The sequence below is a fragment of the Pleurodeles waltl genome, chromosome 6 (assembly GCF_031143425.1).
Source record: "Pleurodeles waltl isolate 20211129_DDA chromosome 6, aPleWal1.hap1.20221129, whole genome shotgun sequence".
Classification (NCBI taxonomy): Eukaryota; Metazoa; Chordata; class Amphibia; order Caudata; family Salamandridae; genus Pleurodeles; species Pleurodeles waltl.
This window is the reverse complement of record NC_090445.1, coordinates 80,119,242-80,126,197: the sequence shown is the minus strand read 5'-3', so window position 1 is coordinate 80,126,197 and position 6,956 is coordinate 80,119,242. Positions and strand designations below refer to the sequence as shown.

The window sequence follows — 6,956 nt, the reverse complement described above, 5'->3', positions numbered from 1 at the left end:
GTTTTATCGACTCAGCTAGCCGGGCTGCTCTGCCTATGTCATTTCACACATATTCTTTGTGAGGAAGTAGTGTGTGGTTATCCCAGGAGGCCCCTTTGTTTCATTTTCTCTGCTGCTGACTCGACACAAGCACCTTTCTCTTTCTCCATCTCTCGCTCTACCCCAGTCTTATGTCCCCAGTGGCGTAGCGTGGGTTGTCAGCACCCGGGGCAAGGCAAGTAATTTGCGCCCCCTAACCCGTGGATTTTAGCACTCGCGAGTGCGAGTGCGCCCCCCCCAGATGTTGCGCCCGGTGCGGCCGGCCCCCCCGGCACCCCCCACGCTACGCCACTGTATGTCCCCATCAGTCTCTCTGGAGCTCACTCTGGTACATACATGCATCTGTCCTCTCAACCTGTCTCTGGGCACATACTTAAATGTCCAGTAGAGAACAGTGTGAACTCTCCCTGTTTCGCGAGGTGGCAGTCAGCCTCCAGAGCTGTGTTCCAGAGGATGCCGGAATGGCCGAGCGGTGTAAGGTGCCACATTCAAGAGCAGTATCTTCCCCAGTCCTGTGATCAAATACCTCTGCCGACATAAAGTAGTTTTCATACCTACTTTAAACATAACACCAGCGAGGATGAGACCTTAAACTCCTCTTTTTGAAAGGATGGGGGGGGACAGGATGGACCCGAGCGGACTCCGAGCTTGCTGTAAGCATGGGCGGCTCAGGCTAGGAAAGGGCGCAGGAAAGGCTCCGCCTAGGACCGCTCCCAGCGGCGCCTACCAGGGCGGGAAGTGCTGCGTTGTGTGGAGTCCTGTGGGAATCGTGAGGCAAACTGCAGGATGTGTGTGTGTGTAGTTTTAAGCCTCAGCAAAATATCTGAAAAAGGTGAGAGTTAATGTTAAACCCGAAAATGGAGAAGCCTTTAAAAAGCATCACGCCCAACGTGGGGCTCGAACCCATGACCCTGAGATTAAGAGTCTCATGCTCTACCAACTGAGCTAGCCGGGCTGCTGTGCCTATGTCATTTCACACACCCTCTGTGTGTTCTTTGTGAGGCAGTAGTGTGTGGTTAACCCAGGAGGCCCCTTTGTTTCATTTTCTCTGCTGCTGACTCGACACAGGCACCTTTCTCTTTCTCCATCTCTCGCTCTACCCCAGTCTTATGTCCCCATCAGTCTCTCTGGAGCTCAATCTGGTACATACATGCATCTGTCCTCTCAACTTGTCTCTGTGCACATACTTAAATGTCCAGTAGAGAAAAGTGTGAACTCTCCCTGTTTCGCGAGATGGCAGTCAGCCTCCAGAACTGTGTTCCGGAGGATGCTGGAATAGTCGAGTGGTGTAAGGTGCCACATTTAAGAGCAGTATCTTCCCCAGTCCCGTGATCAAATACCTCTGCCGACATAAAGTAGTTTTCATACCTACTTTAATCATAACACCAGCGGGATGAGACCTTAAACTCCTCTTTTTGAAAGGATGGGGGGGACAGGACGGACCGGAGCAGACTCCGAGCTCGCTGTAAGCACGGGCAGCTCAGGCTAGGAAAGGGCGCAGGAAAGGCTTGGCCTAGGACCGCTCCCAGCGGCGCCTCCCAGGGCGGGAAGTGGTGCGTTGTGTGGAGTCCTGTGGGAATCGTGAGGCAAACTGCAGGATGTGTGTGTGTGTGTGTAGTTTTAAGCCTCCGCGAAATATCTGAAAAAGGTGAGAGTTAATGTTAAACCCGAAAATGGAGAAGCCTTTAAAAAGCAACACGCCCAACGTGGGGCTCAAACCCACGACCCTGAGATTAAGAGTCTCATGCTCTACCGACTGAGCTAGCCGGGCTGCTGTGTCTATGTCATTTCACACACCCTCTGTGTGTTCGTTGTGAGGAAGTAGTGTGTGGTTAGCCCAGGAGGCCCCTTTGTTTCATTTTCTCTGCTGCTGACTCGACACAGGCACCTTTCTCTTTCTCCATCTCTCGCTCTACCCCAGTCTTATGTCCCCAGTGGCGTAGCGTGGGTTGTCAGCACCCGGGGCAAGGCAAGTAATTTGCGCCCCCTAACCCGTGGATTTTAGCACTCGCGAGCGCGCCCCCCCCAGATGTTGCGCCCGGTGCGACCGGCCCCCCCTGCACCCCCCACGCTACGCCACTGCTCTGAGGGACAGCAGACCTCCATTAACATTCCATTTATATCAATATTTTTTGTTTAAAGCGACCTATTTGGCTTAATATTGACATGCAGGCAAGACAATGGGGTGAGAATACAGTGGTCCACTGTATGGAACCCGCACAATCCCACCCTGAGGAGGCCGCCATTTCTCAATTCTTAACGGGGAACTGTCCCGGGGGCCACCCCAATTCAGAATTAGTTATCACCTCAACTAGGGTGGCAGAAACTGATCGATGGTTTGTAACCTTAATTTCGGTCACAAACAATTGATATTTGCTTTCTTAATCTCAAATATTAGGGGGGCATCCCTTTCACACACATCCATTAATTTGTGATTTTGAATGGATTACACAAGCAAGACTTCTGACACACAAAATGGCATTTACGTATCGCAATAAATTCTTCTGCAGCTGTGAATCCTATTATATTTTAAATCCCAGGCTTTGTGACTGCAAACAAAAATCGCATCAGGCAGAATGTAGTGTCGCAACTGTGGCCAGAGGTGAATTCTGTGATGCTAAGCACTAGTGTTTCACAAGAAACTACATTAGCTGCCCGAAGATCACAAGAGATGATCCCTGTGCCCAGTCACATAATGCAAATCTTCTCTCCACTAAAGACACAAACTCCGAATACAAAACACTAAATACAAAGTCTCAAACACAACTCGGGTCATTGAGACCCTGCTGGGTACTTGGCAGCCCGACAAATCAGCAGAAGTGATGGGTGGGGCCTCCATTCACCTGGTGTACTGAATGCCAGATTTAGAGATTTCTGCCAGGAGGTAATCTCTGTGCCTTCAGAAGAGAGACCACTGCAGCGGCTCCACTGAAGAGAGTGAACCTTTCTGAGTGGACATTGTTTGTTGTGCCAAGTCTGCAAAGTAGTTTTGACACTGTTGGTCGCTCCCCTCATATTCACCCTATCCAGGCTTGGTACCAAATCCTAAATAAAATGGGTTTGCCAGCTGCCTGGTTGCTCAACGTCTTGGAGATGATAAGTGTGGCCTATGAAATTCCCCAGGAGATAAGACTGACAATGCACGGGGAATAACCCATAAAGAGTTTCAAGACTTGATACATGGCACACAAAACCCCAGAATCTTACTACAATGGCTGCAGCAGAATTGGGAGGCTGAAAGATGTACGTAGGCCTCAAAAAAGACTGTGGCTTGCTATATAACAAGCAAGGTGCATGTAGCTGACCAGACTCGTGTACCTAAGAGAATACTGAACCGCTCCCCTTGACAAGAGGCTCATCAGCCATTTTGCTTATTGGAAAGCTCCAGGCTGGCACAATCCTCTGTCATTATGAAGCCCACTTCTCCATCTTCATAAAGAGGATGAGAGAAAAAGACCAAGGAATGTTGAAAAGTGACTCAACAAGAGTTGCTTGCTACCCGGACGTATGGGTGGGCGTGCAGCACCTCAGATAAACGTTCAGAATGATACCAGGAGTGACAGCATTTGTGGTAGCAGATTAGAAGACTAGCTGGTTAAATGCTGACAGATGCAAATTTGAGTTAAGATGAATAGGAAGCAAATGACCTGATGCTGCACCTACTTGAGAAAGAGATACTGCTGAGGGAGGCAGAAGAAGGACACAGGACCATGAAAAATAATACAGAGGTTTCAGTGGAAACCGCTAACAGTGGAAGCGAGGAAAGCTGGTCCTGAGAAGACATGTGGAACCGTTTTTTTAATTTTCTTTGATATAATGTTGCATTCTGGAAATCATTTCTGGAAGATAGGATATTTTATATCAAGGGGATCAGCTCCCACACTTGGGGTGCCACCGGGCTCCTTTTTATCACCACTACTATTTAATATCAATGTTCTTCCTCCATATAAATTGATTCAGTCCTACAGTTGCACTGTTCTTCCTCCTCGTTCTCTAAACAGGATGCATAGCTGTCTTCGAGCTGATCAGCCTTGGGCGCGCAAACTTTTTAAAGCTCAATAGAGATAAGTGGCAGCTGATAGAGGGAAGGGATAGCGTGATGTGGCCTGCTTGTTTTGGTGCTCCCCCGGATCCTATATAAAGGCAAAATCACTGGGTGTTCTTCTGCTTAATGATGAGCTATTGAAATACTCTAAAATCAATGCTGTGTGCAGTGAACATTATTATTGTCTACTCTGACGATCTGCCAATCTTACCCACCAAATTGTCTTCCAATATGTTATGGGCATATGTCTCTCCAAAGTTAGACTATTGCAAGTGTCGTTATCTAGGATTTCCAGCTTCTATATTATTTAGGCTGTAGAGCGAGTCCGCAATAAGCCTATTAGACTGGTCAGCTTGTTGAAGAATTTTTATCATGTTTCAGGACCTCTCAGAAAACTGCTCTGACTAGCAGGGGAAAAAGAATATTTTTTTTCACAAAGTTGTTTACCATCCAAAGCAGTTCTGGTGATCTCAGTCAGACACCATGACAAACTGGCACATACACTCCAATTGGAGGGGAAACTCTTACTGAAATTCCATTCTAGAAAAAACTAAATCAGCAGGTGGTCTCTATTTAGCCATCTAGGAGTGAAAGTTTTGATCCAGCTCCCATTCACTGCTAGACAATCTCTCATTTCTTCTCCTTCCATAAAACCTTGAAGTCTCTTCTGTCTGTTAGCCTCCTTGAGAAGCTCTGGCCTGCATTTCTCAAAGGAGACCTCTAGGGCCATGAAACCAGGAGGAGATACAGCACTTTACAGCAACCTAATACTAGATCAAGTGACAGTTTTGGTGCATTTAAAATGAAAAAAGTAGACCATGAAACCTGAAAACAGTGATCTGGGAAATAACTGCCCAGAACTGGAAAGTATGTGCCTCAGTAAAATGGAGAAATTGCATACTCCTAGCAAAGGCCTCATGTCCAAACAGTGACTGCTACTGAGCAACTATGTGATATATTCTCCTGGTGGACTGTACCTTGATTCACTCAATGGCCTGATATTCATGGTCTTTAAGTGCTTAGGAGGGACACAACCAGATCTGAACTTTGTGGGGGAGAGACTAACAATTAACCAATGGGGTCGCCGTTAACAATTCAATCAATGCGGCGGAGCTATCTTCAAAGCCATTTCAAGAAAATAGAGAGACAAATTGTTCATTTTAAATATATTAGTGATAAAAACAAACATGCTTTTGTGGATTTTACAATGTTTATAGGCTACTGAAAGAGCTCTTTAAAAGGGGGAATGAGTGAGCCTACCAAAAAGCAGTTTGAACAGATTTCAAACCAAAGGACTTTAAAACACGTTTTTGCAAAGATTATTTCAATCCAACGGCAGCGGCCGCCGGATATGTCAAGTTTTGGAATCGGACGTCGGGGGAAACATAAAAAAAATTAAAAAAAATAAATAAAGAAACTACTTACCTTTCGCTGCCTGTCTCCCATTACTGTCTCCTGCTTCCTCGCTCCTTTGCTCCTGATGGTGTCCCAGCATTTGCTTCCCAGCAACCCTGACGCTGCTTACAAGCATTACATAGCATGTAAGCAGCACCAGTATTGGTCTGAGCGGTAGTCACTACCGCTCAGACGCACGCCTGGGGTCTGTACAGTTTCTCCAGCCCAGCTGTATATATTGGGTTGCATCACAAAAGTGACGCAAAGCAGTGCAAACAGTTTGTTTGGGATTTACTTTCAAGTGCACAACTTTATTAGGGCTGGAAAGTAGCTGTAAAGTAACGCAATGTGGCGCTGGCACTGCTTTGTGTCAAGGTGGCTTACCATGGGTGGTACATGGACGTTCCCATACAACCACCCACAGTTTTTAATGCAAAGATCTATCTACTAGCATTTGTAGACCGGGCTTTGCGTAGAAATATAATGCCTCTTTGAGGCTGGCTTTGACTTGGAGAAATATATTTTTTTTCTAGCAAACTTGCAAACTGGGAAAAGTGGTACACTACATCTGAGCATAGCATTTTGTACTGGATGTATACCCATGATGTGCACAATTTATGCTTGCCAGAACACACACACCCTTGCAGCTTTGCACTGGTGTGTGTGCGGAGGCACATCAGCCTAAAGTTCTAGTCACCATATTTTAGCAAATATTCTGCTCTCTCCTTTCCATACATCGCAGCACAACTTTAGTAGTTGTGCTGCAGTGCGTGAAACGTTAGTAAATCTCCCCCTTTAGCTCTTTGCAATTTTGTAGCAGCCTTTCTTATACTGTGTGCAAAGCAATTGTAAAATAATGTCTTGCATATTCACAATGTTTTCAATCACAGGCTGGGAGCTCATAGCAGAATAAATACACGTCACCGCTCTACTGGTGCTGAACCTGGACTCAGTTGTGTGACTGTCTGCTTATACACACAGATACCTGTCCTGTACTTAGTTGTGTTGTCTGCTTACACACAGATACCTGGACTCCCTTGTGTGACTGTCTGCTTGCACACACACACATACCTGTCCTGGACTCAGTTGTGTTACTGTCTGCTTATACACACACAGATACCTGGACTCAGTTGTGTGACTGTCTGCTTACACGCACAGATACTTGTCCTGGACTCAGTTGTGTGACTGTCTGCTTACACACACACAGATACCTGGACTCCGTTGTGTGCCTTTCTGCTTATACACACAGATAACTAGACTCAGTTGTATGACTTTCTGCTTACACACACAGAAACAGGACTCAGTTGTGTGACTGTTGCTTACACACACACAGATATCAGCTGTGACCCCATTAACCAATGTAGCTTTCAAATGATAAAATAATGCATTTCCCACTGACTATTTTGACACAAATTTTTAATTAAAGGTTTGTGCTTAATATTTTATATGTGCTTGCCTGAAGGTGAAAGGCCGACAA

At 46.2% G+C, this 6,956-nt stretch overlaps 2 non-coding genes across 2 annotated transcripts; both read right to left on the bottom strand.

The window, feature by feature from the left end:
- Positions 1-921: 921 nt before the first annotated feature.
- TRNAK-CUU (transfer RNA lysine (anticodon CUU)) lies at positions 922-994 on the bottom strand. The gene has a single exon. It is a non-coding gene; the product is annotated as a tRNA-Lys (tRNA).
- Positions 995-1,737: 743 nt separating this feature from the next.
- Positions 1,738-1,810, bottom strand: TRNAK-CUU (transfer RNA lysine (anticodon CUU)). Its single transcript has one exon. It is a non-coding gene; the product is annotated as a tRNA-Lys (tRNA).
- Positions 1,811-6,956: the final 5,146 nt, after the last annotated feature.